This window comes from Apostichopus japonicus, chromosome 11, assembly GCF_037975245.1.
Source record: "Apostichopus japonicus isolate 1M-3 chromosome 11, ASM3797524v1, whole genome shotgun sequence".
Classification (NCBI taxonomy): Eukaryota; Metazoa; Echinodermata; class Holothuroidea; order Aspidochirotida; family Stichopodidae; genus Apostichopus; species Apostichopus japonicus.
The window spans coordinates 23,074,443-23,092,163 of record NC_092571.1 but is presented as its reverse complement, the minus strand read 5'-3'; the positions used below and the strand labels follow the sequence as shown (position 1 = coordinate 23,092,163).

General features: G+C 36.2%; 1 protein-coding gene and 17 non-coding genes across 18 annotated transcripts in view; 1 reads left to right on the top strand and 17 right to left on the bottom strand.

Moving 5' to 3' along the window:
* Positions 1 to 17,721, top strand: part of LOC139975740 (uncharacterized) — an 81,450-nt gene that overhangs the window by 25,248 nt on the left and 38,481 nt on the right. The gene's annotated exons all lie outside the window — the stretch shown is intronic.
* Trnap-ugg (transfer RNA proline (anticodon UGG)) lies at positions 1,509 to 1,580 on the bottom strand. The gene has a single exon. It is a non-coding gene; the product is annotated as a tRNA-Pro (tRNA).
* On the bottom strand, positions 1,925 to 1,996 carry Trnap-ugg (transfer RNA proline (anticodon UGG)). Its single transcript has one exon. It is a non-coding gene; the product is annotated as a tRNA-Pro (tRNA).
* Trnap-ugg (transfer RNA proline (anticodon UGG)) lies at positions 2,338 to 2,409 on the bottom strand. The gene has a single exon. It is a non-coding gene; the product is annotated as a tRNA-Pro (tRNA).
* Positions 2,758 to 2,829, bottom strand: Trnap-ugg (transfer RNA proline (anticodon UGG)). Its single transcript has one exon. It is a non-coding gene; the product is annotated as a tRNA-Pro (tRNA).
* Positions 3,177 to 3,248, bottom strand: Trnap-ugg (transfer RNA proline (anticodon UGG)). The gene has a single exon. It is a non-coding gene; the product is annotated as a tRNA-Pro (tRNA).
* Trnap-ugg (transfer RNA proline (anticodon UGG)) lies at positions 3,597 to 3,668 on the bottom strand. The gene has a single exon. It is a non-coding gene; the product is annotated as a tRNA-Pro (tRNA).
* Positions 4,171 to 4,242, bottom strand: Trnap-ugg (transfer RNA proline (anticodon UGG)). Its single transcript has one exon. It is a non-coding gene; the product is annotated as a tRNA-Pro (tRNA).
* Positions 6,855 to 6,926, bottom strand: Trnap-agg (transfer RNA proline (anticodon AGG)). Its single transcript has one exon. It is a non-coding gene; the product is annotated as a tRNA-Pro (tRNA).
* On the bottom strand, positions 7,260 to 7,331 carry Trnap-agg (transfer RNA proline (anticodon AGG)). Its single transcript has one exon. It is a non-coding gene; the product is annotated as a tRNA-Pro (tRNA).
* Trnap-ugg (transfer RNA proline (anticodon UGG)) lies at positions 7,999 to 8,070 on the bottom strand. Its single transcript has one exon. It is a non-coding gene; the product is annotated as a tRNA-Pro (tRNA).
* Positions 8,419 to 8,490, bottom strand: Trnap-ugg (transfer RNA proline (anticodon UGG)). The gene has a single exon. It is a non-coding gene; the product is annotated as a tRNA-Pro (tRNA).
* On the bottom strand, positions 8,825 to 8,896 carry Trnap-agg (transfer RNA proline (anticodon AGG)). Its single transcript has one exon. It is a non-coding gene; the product is annotated as a tRNA-Pro (tRNA).
* Positions 9,560 to 9,631, bottom strand: Trnap-ugg (transfer RNA proline (anticodon UGG)). The gene has a single exon. It is a non-coding gene; the product is annotated as a tRNA-Pro (tRNA).
* Positions 9,980 to 10,051, bottom strand: Trnap-ugg (transfer RNA proline (anticodon UGG)). Its single transcript has one exon. It is a non-coding gene; the product is annotated as a tRNA-Pro (tRNA).
* Positions 10,384 to 10,455, bottom strand: Trnap-agg (transfer RNA proline (anticodon AGG)). The gene has a single exon. It is a non-coding gene; the product is annotated as a tRNA-Pro (tRNA).
* Positions 11,126 to 11,197, bottom strand: Trnap-ugg (transfer RNA proline (anticodon UGG)). The gene has a single exon. It is a non-coding gene; the product is annotated as a tRNA-Pro (tRNA).
* Positions 11,558 to 11,629, bottom strand: Trnap-agg (transfer RNA proline (anticodon AGG)). Its single transcript has one exon. It is a non-coding gene; the product is annotated as a tRNA-Pro (tRNA).

Below are 17,721 nucleotides of genomic sequence, written 5' to 3'. Positions count from 1 at the left end.
AAAGGCTAAGCCGAGAGGTCATGTTGCGTTTGACTGCTTAACATTGATTTGGAAACCACAGACCTCGTTATCCGTTCTGTTTATGACACGGATTAAGCCATTTAATGACATTTGGTATAATATTTCCTAATAAGTAGATACCACAGTTTATGACGTGATCTTTCTTTTTTGGGTCTTTTCTTCAATGAAGAAAAAGAAAGGAAGATCCATTCATGTCGTTAAATTTGAAATAAATATTGCTTTTATATATTAAAAAAAATAAATCAATGAGAAATGTGAGCTTTTGGTGATCATATCACCATTTGCGTAATCCCTTGACCTAGTATAAGCAATGACCTTTAAATACTGAATATCATAACTGACTTAGAGCACACTATTCCGCAGGGAAAATCTGTAATGATTAACATTGAGATTTTGATATTATTCTTGACGAGGAGGAAATAGACACCCATCTGACCCACCTATTGGAGTTTTGTTTCTACCAGTGTTAAATTCATAACTGTTCAGCGGTTGTTTATATTACCTGCACTTAAAGGGGTACAATGAGGTCAATCTTCTTTCTTTTCTTTTTTTGGCCATTTTGTGAAACTTGGTCAGTCAGTTTTTATGATGTACGTTACTATTAATTTTCCACGCAAATCAAGTTTAGGATTACAGAGTATAAAACTATAAAATGAAATATATACAACAGTGGTATCTTAATCATTGTTGCCAAGCGCCGTTCTTTGAGGTTGTATACCCCTCCCCAACCCGAACACCTTCAACCTCACAATACAAATAGTAGATATATTAAGGACACAATACGATTAGGGCTAAATAACAGATAATGAGCTTAAATTCTATAATCAGACGTCGAAAATTGGTTAGGATGATGCCCCCTCCCCCTCTCTCTCCCGCCTTACTCGAAATGGTTTCAACGACAGCGCAACACCCTTCATTAATAAAAAAAATGGTGCCGTTCTTAGCCCTTCAATAAAGGGTCATGCCCCAACCTAGATCAGTCTGATAAATTGCAACCCATCCTCCACCACCCCCGACCCATGCACCCCCCCCTCCATACAACATTTGAAATTCAATGCACTCTACTGTTTGCAAGCGATTTTTACAATAGTAGACATTCGATTAAAGTAAAGCGAAAAATTAAAGGACAAAAAAAATGCTCTATGTGTTTCCCGATTTCATTCCTAATCATAAATTAACATATTAAAATACAATCTACAACAACAAGAGAAAAAGAAATGAAAATTGAACCGTAAGCGATGGACGGTATTAGATAAAGACGCAATACTGCAAAGTATTTACAAAGTAGAAACATATTTTTTTTTTAAATAAAAAATAAAGATTTGTTGCGTTAATGATTAGAAACATAACAAAACAAACAAAATAAACTGTAAATTGTGATGTAAATTGTGATGTAAACTGTAAATTGTGATGAAACAAATACATATACAAATAAATATACAAAATGAAAACTAAAAACAAAAAGCAAATAAAAAAATAAAAATTAAGGGCCTATCCGGGAATCGAACCCGGGACCTCTCGCACCCAAAGCGAGAATCATGCCACTAGACCAACAGGCCGCTGATGTAATAAAACGTATTCCAACCAGTGCTAACATATATAGCTATATTGCTATTTTTTAACATACTTTGCATGCAGACTCAATTAAATACTTGTGTTGGAAGAACATACATAAAATCAGAAAATAGTAAACAAGCTTTAACCCTTTTGTGAAAATACAATCTACTACAAAACTAAAGGATAACACATGAAACGTTATCTATAAGCAGTGGAAGACGTCGCATTATTGTAAAAAAATCGCAAAAAGGAAATACAACTTAGAAAACGAAGAACGACTTCATTTGTTACGTTCAAGAAGAACTACAAACACCATATCAAATTGAAAAATAAAATAGGAAATTAAGGGCGTATCCGGGAATCGAACCCGGGACCTCTCGCACCCAAAGCGAGAATCATGCCACTAGACCAACAGGCCGCTGATGTAATAAAATGTATTCCAACAGTGCTAACATATATAGCTATATTGCTATATTTGAAATGCATTACACGACTCAAATCAAATACTTGATTTTGAAGACCATACATAAAATCAGAAAATAGTAAACAAGCTTTAACCCTTTTGTGAAAATACAATCTACTACAAAACTAAAGGATAAAACTTGAAACGTTATCTATAAGCAGTGGAAGAATTCGCACTGTTGTAAAAAAAAATCGCATAAAAGAAATACAACTTAGAAAACGAAGAACGACTTCATTTGTTACGTTCAAGAACTACAAACAAACCATATCAAATTGAAAAATAAAATAGGAAATTACGGGCCTATCCGGGAATCGAACCCGGGACCTCTCGCACCCAAAGCGAGAATCATGCCACTAGACCAACAGGCCGCTGATGTAATAAAACGTATTCCAACCAGTGCTAACATATATAGCTATATTGCTATTTTTTAACATACTTTGCATGCAGACTCAATTAAATACTTGTGTTGGAAGAACATACATAAAATCAGAAAATAGTAAACAAGCTTTAACCCTTTTGTGAAAATACAATCTACTACAAAACTGAAGGATAACCCATGAAACGTTATCTATAAGCAGTTGAAGAATTCGCACTGTTGTAAAAAAAAATCGCATAAAAGAAATACAACTTAGAAAACGAAGAACGACTTCATTTGTTACGTTCAAGAAGAACTACAAACAAACCATATCAAATTGAAAAATAAAATAGGAAATTAAGGGCCTATCCGGGAATCGAACCCGGGACCTCTCGCACCCAAAGCGAGAATCATGCCACTAGACCAACAGGCCGCTGATGTAATAAAACGTATTCCACCAGTGCTAACATATATAGCTATATTGCTATTTTTTAACATACTTTGCATGCAGACTCAATTAAATACTTGTGTTGGAAGAACATACATAAAATCAGAAAATAGTAAACAAGCTTTAACCCTTTTGTGAAAATACAATCTACTACAAAACTAAAGGATAACCCATGAAACGTTATCTATAAGCAGTTGAAGAATTCGCACTGTTGTAAAAAAAAATCGCATAAAAGAAATACAACTTAGAAAACGAAGAACGACTTCATTTGTTACGTTCAAGAAGAACTACAAGCAAACCATATCAAATTGAAAAATAAAATAGGAAATTACGGGCCTATCCGGGAATCGAACCCGGGACCTCTCGCACCCAAAGCGAGAATCATGCCACTAGACCAACAGGCCGCTGATGTAATAAAACGTATTCCAACCAGTGCTAACATATATAGCTATATTGCTATTTTTTAACATACTTTGCATGCAGACTCAATTAAATACTTGTGTTGGAAGAACATACATAAAATCAGAAAATAGTAAACAAGCTTTAACCCTTTTGTGAAAATACAATCTACTACAAAACTAAAGGATAACACATGAAACGTTATCTATAAGCAGTTGAAGAATTCGCACTGTTGTAAAAAAAAATCGCATAAAAGAAATACAACTTAGAAAACGAAGAACGACTTCATTTGTTACGTTCAAGAAGAACTACAAACAAACCATATCAAATTGAAAAATAAAATAGGAAATTAAGGGCCTATCGGGGAATCGAACCCGGGACCTCTCGCACCCAAAGCGAGAATCATGCCACTAGACCAACAGGCCGCTGATGTAATAAAACGTATTCCAACCAGTGCTAACATATATAGCTATATTGCTATTTTTTAACATACTTTGCATGCAGACTCAATTAAATACTTGTGTTTGAAAACATAAATAAAATCAGAAAATAGTAAACAAGCTTTAACCCTTTTGTGAAAATACAATCTACTACAAAACTAAAGGATAAAACTTGAAACGTTATCTATAAGCAGTTGAAGAATTCGCACTGTTGTAAAAAAAAATCGCATAAAAGAAATACAACTTAGAAAACGAAGAATTTTGTATTGTTATGTAAATACTTTTCTTCTTTCCTTAATACAGGGAGTCTTCTACTTTGTTAAGCTGTTGTACGCTTTTTGGAAGACTTCCTTCACACTGTAAATTTACACGTGAAAAACAAATAAATAAATCAAAAAATCAAAAATCAAAGAACGACTTCATTTGTTACGTTCAAGAAGAACTACAAACAAACCATATCAAATTGAAAAATAAAATAGGAAATTAAGGGCCTATCCGGGAATCGAACCCGGGACCTCTCGCACCCAAAGCGAGAATCATGCCACTAGACCAACAGGCCGCTGATGTAATAAAACATATTCCACCAGTGCTAACATATATAGCTATATTGCTATTTTTGAACATGCATTGCATGCAGACTCAAATCAAATACTTGTGTTTCAAGAACATAAATGTTTGATTTGATTTGATTTATTTTGTTTTTTTCACGTGCAAATATACAAGGTGAAAGGAAGTCTTCTATAAAGCATACAATAGCTTAACAATGTAGAAGACTCCCCGAAGAAAGAAAAGACAAGAAAAAATTAAAGATCAAATTAAACGTTTCGACAATAAATCAATTATATGATATTTTAATTAATATGATGCAATTATTTCTTTAATATAACATTTTCTAAATGTTCTACAAGATAATTTATTTTTAATAATGTCAGTAATAGAATTCCAGGTTTTATTGCTCGATTTCTGAGGCTTAACATTCCTGTTGAGGTATTCGTGTTGTGATAATGCGCATGATTTGCGTGTCTTGTGTTGTGGTGATGTATATCCGAATTACTGATTAAATAATTATGAAATGCATTAGGTAGGAGTCCATTCCAAGCCTTATAAGTGAAGGTGGCAAGATTTACACGTATTATGTCATTAATTTTCAATACATTCAGATCCTTGAATAGAAGGTTGGTGTGTTCACGTGGTGCAGCATGTGATATGTGGCGGACAGCTTTCTTTTGTAATATAATAAGTGGCTTAAGATTAGTATCACGTGTACCAGACCAAATTATCGAGCAATAAGAAAAATGTGGGACCACTAAAGTTTTATAAAGGGTCTTTAATATGTGTTGTGGCAGGTAGTGTTTCAATTTCGATAATATTCCTATATTCTTTGCAACTTTCCTGCACAATATGGAAATATGATCACCCCTTGAAAGTTTATGATCAATATGTACACCTAAGAATTTATTAGAAAATACTTGTTTGAGAATTTTACCTCCCATAAAAATATCTTTATCCCAGCTGAAATTTCGGGATGCATTAAAAACAATATAATTCGTTTTGCCAATGTTAAGCGATAGCTTATTAGAGGCAAACCAGTCGTTAAATTTATTTAATTCAGAAGACACTTTAATATGAAATAAATTTTCATTTTCATTTGATTCGAAAAAAATATTTGTGTCGTCGGCAAATAACGTAATGTTTGCGATTTCTGATACGTGGCAGATGTCATTGACATATATAATAAACAGTAAAGGGCCTAGAATTGAGCCTTGTGGAACACCACATTGAATTTCTGCAAGATGAGAATGAGTGTTTTTGTAAGAGATATATTGATGCCGATTAGATATATAACTATCGATCCAGTTCAGCGTCGTTCCTCTGATGCCGTATAATGTTGTAATTTACTAAGTAGAATGGTATGATCAATAGTGTCGAACGCTTTGGAAAGATCTAGGAACACACCCAAGCAAGATCTGTTATTATCAAGACTGCTGTACAATTTGTCAACGGCATCTGCCAGTGCAAGTTCAGTAGAATGATGTGGTCGAAAGCCATATTGTTGGTTGCAAAGAATGTCATATTTGTTAAGAAAATTAAAAATTCGATTAAACATAAGTCTTTCAATGATTTTCGAGAAACATGAAAGCAATGAAATGGGTCTATAGTTTTCGTATAAATCTGTGTCGCCCTTTTTAAAAATCGGAATAACCTTTGCAATTTTCAACGAATCTGGAAATGTTCCAGTATTAAAAGATAAGTTACAAATATGAGTCAAAGGCTTAGTAATTAAAGGAATAATGTGTTTAATGATACCTGGCTTAAAATCATCATATCCTGCTGCTTTATTAGGTTTTAGACAAGCAGTCGCAACGTTAAGGAGTTCCTCCTCACATACAGGAAATGTAAAAATCGAATTGTTGTGACTAGTTTTATGCATAAACTCATTATGCGTCCTTTTGCTCGTAATCTTGTCTGCCAATGAAGGACCAAGATTGATAAAGAAGTTATTGGAGTCGTTTGCAATATCGATGTCAAGGGTAATCTCTTGATCGCCATTTTGAAAGAAGCAGGATATGTTAATTTTTTGCGGTCATTATGAAGAATTTCATTAATGATATTCCAGGTATTCTTCGAATTATTTCTAGCATCATAAAACTTGTTATTAAAATATAATCTCTTAGAGAATCTAATAACATGATTAAGCTTATTACGATAGGTATTATAAGAAGCCTTATTACTTTCTGTCGAATTCTTAATGTAACGTTTGAACAATTTATTTTTCCTTTGAATAGAGGTTAGTATACCCTTTGTGATCCAAGGATGTTTCTTTTTACCTCTTTTAGTTATTTTACGGTATGGAAAGCAATCATTATAAGTTGAATCTATAATATTGTAAAATATATCATAAGCAGCATTGACGTCATGTTTGTCGAGTTAAATAAAATCATGTTAAATAAAATCAGAAAATAGTAAACAGGCTTTAACCCTTTTGTGAAAATACAAAACCAAGGAATAAAACTTGAGACTTTATATATAAGCAGTGGAAGAAGTCGCATTATTGTAAAACATTCGCATAAAAGAAAAAATACTAAGAAAACGAAGAAAGACTCCTTTTGCTACGTTCATGAAGAACTACCAACAAACAATATAAAATTGAAAAATAAAATAGGAAATTAAGGGCCTATCCGGGAATCGAACCCGGGACCTCTCGCACCCTAAGCGAGAATCATGCCACTAGACCAACAGGCCGCTGATGTAATAAAACATATTCCACCAGTGCTAACATATATAGCTATATTGCTATTTTTGAACATGCATTGCATGCAGACTCAAATTAAATACTTGATTTTGAAGAACATACATGAAATCAGAAATTAGTAAACAAGCTTTAACCCTTTTGTGAAAATACAATCTACTACAAAACCAAGGAATAAAACTTGAGACTTTATATATAAGCAGTGGAAGAAGTCGCATTTTTGTAAAACATTCGCATAAAAGAAAGCGAAGAAAGACTCCTTTTGCTACGTTCATGAAGAACTACCAACAAACAATATAAAATTGAAAAATAAAATAGGAAATTAAGGGCCTATCCGGGAATCGAACCCGGGACCTCTCGCACCCTAAGCGAGAATCATGCCACTAGACCAACAGGCCGCTGATGTAATAAAACGTATTCCAATCAGTGCTAACGTATATAGCTGTATTGCTTCTTTTTGAACATGCTTTGCATGCAGACTCAAATGAAGTACTTGTGTTGGAAGAACATAAATGAAATCAGAAAATTGATTGATTGATTGATTGATTGATTTGTTTCATCACGTGAATATATACAATGTGATAGGAAGTCTTCTAAAAAACCTTCAGATGGCTTAACAAAGTAGAGGACTCCCTGTAAAGAAAAGGAAAAAGTAAACTAAATATATAAGAAAAAATGAACATGTTCAATTAATAAGATGCAATAATTTTTTGAATAAAGTTTCTTCTGAATGATTTTGCAGAAGGTTTATTTGTAATATTGTCTGATAGAGAATTGCATGTTTTGATTGCACGTGCCCTTAGTGATAACATCCCCATTGTAGAATTATACCTGTTATAAATAGTAAACAAGCTGTAACCCTTTTGTGAAAATACAATCTACTAAAAAACTAAAGGATAAAACTTGAAACGTTATTTATAAGTAGTGGAAGAAGTCGAACTGTTGTAGAAAATTCGCATAAAAGAAATAAAACTTAGAAAACGAAGAACTACTTCTTTTGCTACGGTAATGAAGAACAACCAACAAACCATATAGAATTGAAAAATAAAATAGGAAATAATACAAGGGCCTATCCGGGAATCGAATCCGGGACCTCTCGCACCCAAAGCGAGAATCATGCCACTAGACCAACAGGCCGCTGATGTAATAAAACGTATTCCAACTAGTGCTAACATTTCAAGAAAATTGTTATTTTTTAACATTCGTGTATGCAGACTCAAATGAAAACTTGTGTTTGAAGAACATCAATAAAATCAGAAAATAGTAAACAAGCTTTAACCCTTTTGTGAAAATACAATCTACTACAAAACTAAAGGATAACCCATGAAACGTTATCTATAAGCAGTGGAAGACGTCGCACTGTTGTAAAAAAAAAATCGCATAAAAGAAATACAACTTAGAAAACGAAGAACGACTTCATTTGTTACGTTCAAGAAGAACTACCAACAAACCATATCAAATTGAAAAAATAAAATAGGAAATTAAGGGCCTATCCGGGACTCGAACCCGGGACCTCTCGCACCCAAAGCGAGAATCATGCCACTAGACCAACAGGCCGCTGATGTAATAAAACGTATTCCAACCAGTGCTAACATATATAGCTATATTGCTATTTTTTAACATACTTTGCATGCAGACTCAAATCAAATACTTGTGTTGGAAGAACATAAATAAAATCAGAAAATAGTAAACAAGCTTTAACCCTTTTGTGAAAATACAATCTACTACAAAACCAAGGAATAAAACTTGAGACTTTATATATAAGCAGTGGAAGAAGTCGCATTATTGTAAAACATTCGCATAAAAGAAAGCGAAGAAAGACTCCTTTTGCTACGTTCATGAAGAACTACCAACAAACAATATAAAATTGAAAAATAAAATAGGAAATTAAGGGCCTATCCGGGAATCGAACCCGGGACCTCTCGCACCCTAAGCGAGAATCATGCCACTAGACCAACAGGCCGCTGATGTAATAAAACGTATTCCAATCAGTGCTAACGTAAATAACTGTATTGCTTCTTTTTTGAACATGCTTTGCATGCAGACTCAAATGAAATACTTGTGTTGGATGAACATAAATAAAATCAGAAAATTGATTGATTGATTGATTTATTTGTTTCATCACGTGAATATATACAATGTGATAGGAAGTCTTCTAAAAAACCTTCAGATGGCTTAACAAAGTAGAGGACTCCCTGTAAAGAAAAGGAAAAAGTAAACTAAATATATAAGAAAAAATGAACATGTTCAATTAATAAGATGCAATAATTTTTTGAATAAAGTTTCTTCTGAATGATTTTGCAGAAGGTTTATTTGTAATATTGTCTGATAGAGAATTGCATGTTTTGATTGTACGTGCCCTTAGTGATAACATCCCCATTGTAGAATTATACCTGTTATAAATAGTAAACAAGCTGTAACCCTTTTGTGAAAATACAATCTACTAAAAAACTAAAGGATAAAACTTGAAACGTTATTTATAAGTAGTGGAAGAAGTCGAACTGTTGTAGAAAATTCGCATAAAAGAAATAAAACTTAGAAAACGAAGAACGACTTCTTTTGCTACGGTAATGAAGAACAACCAACAAACCATATAGAATTGAAAATAAAATAGGAAATAATACAAGGGTCTATCCGGGAATCGAACCCGGGACCTCTCGCACCCAAAGCGAGAATCATGCCACTAGACCAACAGGCCGCTGATGTAATAAAACGTATTCCAACTAGTGCTAACATTTCAAGAAAATTGTTATTTTTTAACATTCGTGTATGCAGACTCAAATGAAAACTTGTGTTTGAAAAACATCAATAAAATCAGAAAATAGTAAACAAGCTTAAACCCGTTTGTGAAAATACAATCTACTACAAAACTAAAGGATAACCCATGAAACGTTATCTATAAGCAGTTGAAGAATTCGCACTGTTGTAAAAAAAAAATCGCATAAAAGAAATACAACTTAGAAAACGAAGAACGACTTCATTTGTTACGTTCAAGAAGAACTACAAACAAACCATATCAAATTGAAAAAATAAAATAGGAAATTAAGGGCCTATCCGGGAATCGAACCCGGGACCTCTCGCACCCAAAGCGAGAATCATGCCACTAGACCAACAGGCCGCTGATGTAATAAAACGTATTCCAACCAGTGCTAACATATATAGCTATATTGCTATTTTTTAACATACTTTGCATGCAGACTCAATTAAATACTTGTGTTGGAAGAACATACATAAAATCAGAAATAGTAAACAAGCTTTAACCCTTTTGTGGAAATACAATCTACTACAAAACCAAGGAATAAAACTTGAGACTTTATATATAAGCAGTGGAAGAAGTCGCATTATTGTAAAACATTCGCATAAAAGAAAGCGAAGAAAGACTCCTTTTGCTACGTTCATGAAGAACTACCAACAAACAATATAAAATTGAAAAATAAAATAGGAAATTAAGGGCCTATCCGGGAATCGAACCCGGGACCTCTCGCACCCTAAGCGAGAATCATGCCACTAGACCAACAGGCCGCTGATGTAATAAAACGTACTCCAATCAGTGCTAACGTATATAGCTGTATTGCTTCTTTTTGAACATGCTTTGCATGCAGACTCAAATTCATTCATTCATTCATTTATTTGTTTTTTCACATAAATATTACAATGTGAATGGAAGTCTTCTGAAAAGCCTATGCTGGCTTAACAAAACAGAAGACTCCCATGAAGAAAAGATAGAAAATAGTGAAAATAATATTAATAGCAATACGTATACGCTTCAATATGTGAATATGCTGCTATGCGACTATGCAGCTAAATCATGATTAATAAGACATGATAATTTCTTTAGTAAGACATTTACTAAATGTGGAGCTTGTTTTCTTAGTTTTTAAAGCTATTGACAGTGAATTCCATATTTTGGTTGCACGGTTTCTGAGGCTTAACATACCAGTGCGTGTTTTATATGATTTATAATGTGCGTTGCTAGCCGTTCTGGTATTATGATTATGGAAATCTGTGTTGCTATTTATAAACTTTCGAAAACTGATTGGTAATGATCCATTCCAAGCCTTGTATGTAAATGTTGCAAAATTAACTTTTATAATGTCATCTAATTTCAATAAATTGAGTTTCTTAAAGAGAACTAAAAAAGAACTACCGACAAACCATATAGAATCGAAAAACAAAATAGGAAATTGTACAAGGGCCTATCCGGGAATCGAACCCGGGACCTCTCGCACCCAAAGCGAGAATCATGCCACTAGACCAACAGGCCGCTGATGTAATAACACGTATTTAACCAGTGCTAACACATATAAAAGTAAATTGTTTCTTTTCTTAACACACTTTGCATGCAGCCTCAAATGAAATACTTGTGTTTGAAAACATAAATAAAAATCAGTAAATAGCATAACAAGCTTTAACCCGTTTGTGAAAATACAATCTACTACAAAACTAAAGAATAAAACAAACTTGAAACGTTATCTATAAGCCGTGGAAGAAGTCGCAATGTTTTAAAAAATTCGCATAAAAGAAATAAATACTTAGAAAACGAAGAACGACTTCATTTGCTACGTTAATAAAGAACTACCAACAAATCATATAACATTGACAAATAAAATAGGAAATTAAACAAGGGCCTATCCGGGAATCGAACCCGGGACCTCTCGCACCCTAAGCGAGAATCATGCCACTAGACCAACAGGCCGCTGATGATTAAAACACAATTCCAACCACTGTCAACGTATATCGCTATAGTGTTAATATTTTAAACCTACTTTGTGTTTATATCTCACTTGAGATACTTAGTTAGCAAGAACATAGGCTAAGATCATAAATAAGTGAACCAACCCTTACCTATTTCGTTACACGGCTGCTTTAATAAAACCAAAATAACTGCAATCGGTACAATTGTTATATTCCGTCAATTCATCGACAGTTAATATGACAGAATTGAACAATATATAAGCAGCATTCAATTACAATGTACGCATCGAACACGTGACATCTCGTACCCAAGCGAGAATCATGGCTCTAGACCACCACTGGCAGTCCGCTGATGTTCAGTTTAACTTATCCCAACTAGTAACGCAAACATTTAGAGGCAAGATTCTCGTTTTCGATGCGAGCGGTCCCTGGTTCGATTCCCGGATAGACCCTGCTTATTTTAATAATTAAACGACAGACTGAAAGATAGATGAAGTTGCTTTTTATGGCAAACTGTTATGCATCTGTGGTGTCTATTTATTTCCACTATGTATCTGTTTTATATATATATATGTATATGTTTTTGAATGGAAATACGTCTTATTAATACGACACTACCATGACAACATTCAACACCTCCAGCAACATTGAATAATCTAAATTTCGTTTTGGACGATTTTGACGTCCATTGAAGAATGAAGCATTCTGATGTACTTAATAAGGTCTTGCAAATGCCACGCCTCCACCACCGCCACCCCACCCCCTTTTTTTAAAAAGCAAATACCTTGCTAGTTACTGTAAAAATAAAAATAAATATTTTTAAAATTTATTTTAAAGCCACCTTTCTGATACTTATTCATTTTCAGCAGCGGATAGAGTAACAAAATTACATCATCGAAAGTAATTGATTAATATGAATATCTAATAAATTAAAATAAGTACTTATTTTACGATTGAACACCATGGATCGATTATACATTTTATGACTGAGCTGAACGACACGCATATTTCATACTCATCGATTTAGGATAGGTAGTAGACTCAATTGACGTTAGATACCTTATGTTGATTGTTCATTGTCAGGGCTCTCGGGTAACCCGATACTTTTTTAATTCCAGCAAACCGTCTGCTGTATTCTGTTTTTGCTCTCTGTCTTGTGATTTTCGTTTCTTTTTATAAACATTAAAGCAGCACATACCTGAATTTTATTTTAAAGTGAATATATGTCACAATAATTTCACAATGTTAAATACTTTGCTCTGCTCTGCTCTGCTCTGTTCTGCTCTGTTCTGCTCTGCTCTGCTCTGTTCTGCTCTGTTCTGCTCTGTTCTGCTCTGCTCTGCTCTGTTCTGCTCTGTTCTGTTCTGCTCTGCTCTGCTCTGCTCTGTTCTGTTCTGCTCTGCTCTGTTCTGCTCTGCTCTGTTCTGCTCTGCTCTGTTCTGCTCTGCTCTGTTCTGCTCTGCTCTGTTCTGCTCTGCTCTGTTCTGCTCTGCTCTGCTCTGTTCTGCTCTGCTCTGTTCTGCTCTGCTCTGCTCTGCTCTGCTCTGCTCTGCTCTGTTCTGCTCTGCTCTGTTCTGCTCTGCTCTGTTCTGTTCTGCTCTGTTCTGTTCTGCTCTGTTCTGTTCTGCTCTGCTCTGTTCTGCTCTGCTCTGTTCTGCTATGCTCTGCTCTGCTCTGCTCTGCTCTGCTCTGCTCTGCTCTGCTCTGCTCTGTTCTGCTCTGCTCTGTTCTGCTCTGTTCTGTTCTGCTCTGTTCTGCTCTGCTCTGTTCTGCTCTGTTCTGCTCTGCTCTGTTCTGCTCTGTTCTGCTCTGTTCTGCTCTGCTATGCTATGCTATGCTATGCTCTGATATGCTCTGCTATGTTTTGCTATGCTATGCTATGCTCTGCTATGGTATGCTATGCTATGCTCTGCTCTGCTATGCTATGCTATGCTATGCTCTGCTCTGGGTACTATACTATACTGTACTATACTGTACTATACTATACTGTACTATACTATACTGTACTGTACTATACTATACTATACTATACTATACTGTACTATACTATACTGTACTGTACTGTACTGTACTATACTATACTATACCATACCATACCATACTATACTATACTATACCATACCATACCATACCATACCATACCATACTATACTATACTATACTGTACTATACTATACTATACTATACTATACTATACTATACTATACTATACTGTACTATACTATACTATACTATACTATAATATATTATACTATAATTTTATTTTCGCGTCAGAAAAAGTTTATAATGTATTTTAAAAGTTGGAAAGAATTCATGCTTCATGTGTTGTTTGTTGTTGCCGACAATCTTAGCCTCTACACCAGGCAATGCAACCTCTTATTGAAATACTGAAATACTAAGCTGAGACTGACATCATTTTGTGAGGCCAAGATCGGTTTCAGGATTCAAACGTGACCTTGTTCGAGTCTTAAAGGGCTATGCATAAAGTGACGTCACAAATGGTCACTTGAAACGTGCATGCATATACACAAGTGCAAAGAAAGTAGTATGTTGTTATTGATTGCATTTGTGCCAGGACATTTCGTGTTCCCGAGAAGTTTTTTGTTAAAAATTTGAAGGTCAGTTTTAATGAGTTACGTTGTTATCATGACATTTGCGAGAAATAAAAATGATTTATCATCATTCCTTTTTTATTTTAATCCGTGCTGCTTTAAGTCTCCGAGCTCTGGAACTCATTCCAAGGACAGAATCCGACCTGTCACAAACTCAGAATCTTTAATCAGTCTCTGAGATTTTGCCTGAAACCTAAATTAGGCCGAACTGAGCAAAAACTGAACTAGGGTTTGGAAGCCAAAACAAAAATTGCCACGTACGGGATCGCAAAGAAAGTTGAGATGCATGTTTCAATTTATTGCTTGGCCCTGAGACATTTGAAACATCTGCCACCTGTAGACGAAAAAAAAAAGTTTGCATAATTTACGCTTAATTGAATCATCTTCGTAACCATATAGTATTTCCCTTGGGCAACGACACACGTTTTTCAAAATATCTCACTTACTACGTAAATTAATTTGCTTGGAAAAATGCTAATGTAAATGAATTTCAGGTAGAGTTGCAAACGAATTTCAATATAATCGATAAATAACGTCAGTTTTTTTCTTTCTTCCTCTTTTTCTTTCTTCTTTGGCCTTAAAGCAAAGCAAGTTAAGGGAAGACCAACTCATTTGAATTCTATCATCATGTAGATGTTTGAAATACACAAACGAAATTTATCAGGGTAAATCGATAGGCCTACCACTCACCAGTATAGAACAACTTCTAAGGCAGGGTATATGTAGTCGAGAAATGACCTAAAACATGCCTCTTTACACTATAGCTGTAGCATCATTCACCTTTCAAAGATACTTCAGAAAAACGAATATTTAACATCAAAAGCCGTCTTCGAATTTCCCAACGGTGCTTGAATGATTTCATACTACACTCTATGGAGAAACTCTGCACGTCAATAAGGATGACAAAAAACAAACAACGACAGCCAACTACAACCTAGCAGTGTACTCAGTGGCGTCGCCAAGGGGGGGCCAGGGGGGGCACGTGCCCCCCCTGGAAAACCTAGTGCCCCCCCGAGTGCCCCCCCATCTGAGATTTGGGTTGGTAAAAAAATATATATATATATTTTGTTATATTCAACTCCCATCATCTGAGTTGGTTTTTCATAAGGACAAAGAAGCACAGTAATTCGTATTTTCTTCAAATGAGCTGCGAAAAAATGAAAAAGTTTATCCTTGAACGTCGGGTATCGAAGTCGTAACCCGCGCTTTCACAACAGGTGTCGATATTTACATTGAATTTGTCAGTGCTCACGCCGTACCAGCGGATATACACGTCCGCTTCGCGAGCTACATGACTGTGAGAAGGGAGGGTACTGCAATATGTTGCCTTGGTCTGAGGTTGACAGGTTAGGAGCTGACGAAATGTGAGAATGTGAGGGTCCGCAGGCACTGTACTTGCCTATATTTGTGGACCCATATATTAACCCTGTTGTGTAGGGCGTGCAGAGGTCATTTGAGGTCAGATGCTTGTAGGAACAAATGGCGAATGTTCACACCTGCATACTGAGCCATACTCGATGTGTGATCAAATTTTGGATTGCATGGTGAGATCCCTGATAGGAGCCAATAACGATGCTGAAACCTGTTACATCTTAATAGATAATGGGCGAAAACGAGAAGGACAAGAAAGGAGTCGGGGGTCATGCACACATTAATTCAACAAATGTAGGTTCTATTGATATAGGGTTAGGCATAATATCGACAGCATGTGGTTCATATCCTCTGCAAAATTCTGCGCCTTGTTAAAATCATTACCTCAAAAATAGCAATTTCTGGAGATATCTTCAGATCGAATTTAGCATCAAATGTGGCAGCATTTTGCATCTAGCCCATCCTCCGTATGCGAAAATTTTCCAAAGGGGAGGGAGGGCAGTGGCGGTGGAACCGGGGGGGGGGCTTGGGGGGCTCAGCCCCCAATGAAAAAGTTGAGGGGGAAAATGCATGATAAGCCTCCCCCCCCCCCCCCAAGGCTCTGAAACGAGCATCTGCCCATTTTTCAATGCATACTTGTCGATCTGTCCGATGCACACGTATACTATATAGGTGTAATAATTTTAGTAAATGCTGGGGGGGGGGACCCTCGGCCCGTCCTCTTACTATAGACCACATTGTCACCCCAACCGCGTCTTCACGTCCCGTGAAAAGTGGAAGCAGTGAGTGTGAGTACCGGTATGCGCAACACAACTTCGTCTTAGACCAATGACTTGCTTCATTTCAGCCAGTTCTCCAACATCCCCTTACTACACTCAAAAACGTCTTAGCGAGTACACTACGAGTAATAGCTACTCTCTTAAAACACCATCGAATATACAAATTACAATGTTTTTACAGACTTTTACGTGCAATCTGAGAAATTGCAGGCTTGAGACCCATATTTTAGGGCTAGCTATTCGCAGCATAAAACACTCGGGAAGTGCCGTTTCCGGCCATCTGGGGGTTTGAAAAACCCAAAATTTTCTTGTACGCTCCGCGCCAACCGATGGTGGCGCTCCGCTTAGATAGTCTCTACACATTAGCCCCCCTCCCAATAATTTTCCCGTTCCGCCGCGCCTGGGGGGCACCCCCTCCCCTTAGACTCCTCCCCCAGGACGGCGATACGTATCCATCTAAGTGCCCCCCCATCAAATGCTGGTGCCCCCCCTGTGCCCCCCCAGACTGAAAAGTCTGGTGACGCCACTGAGTGTACTTGCAATAATACCGTATTCGTACCTAGCGAGTGGACTTGTAATGACACAGTAGGCCTACTGGTACCTAGAGTGGGCTTTTAATGATACGGTACTTGTACATATAACAGTGGACTTGTAAAGATACCGTATTCGTACCTAGCAGTGGACTTGTAATGACACAGTACTGGTACCTAGCAGTGGGCTTTTAATGATACAGTACTCGTATACCTAACAGTGGACTTGTAATTATACCGTAGTTGTATCTAGCAGTGGACTTGTAATGATGCAGTACTCGCACCTAGAGTGGACTTGTGATAATACCGTAGTCGTACCTAGCACTGTACTTGTAATGATGCAGTATTCGTACCCAGCAGTGGACTTGCAATGACACAGTACTGGTACATATAGAGTGGGCTTGTAATGATACAGTACTCGTACCTAGAGTGGGCTTTTAATGATACAGTACTCGTACCTAACAGTGGACTTGTAATGACACAGTACTGGTACCTAGAGTGGACTTGTAATGACACAGTACTGGTACTTAGAGTGGGCTTTTAATGATACAGTACTCGTACCTAGCAGTGGACTTGTAATGACACAGTACTGGTACCTAGAGTGGGCTTGTAATGATACAGTACTCGTACCTAGCAGTGGACTTGTAATGACACAGTACTGGTACCTAGAGTGGACTTGTAATGACACAGTACTGGTACCTAGAGTGGGCTTTTAATGATACAGTACTCGTACCTAACAGTGGACTTGTAATGACACAGTACTGGTACCTAGAGTGGACTTGTAATGACACAGTACTGGTA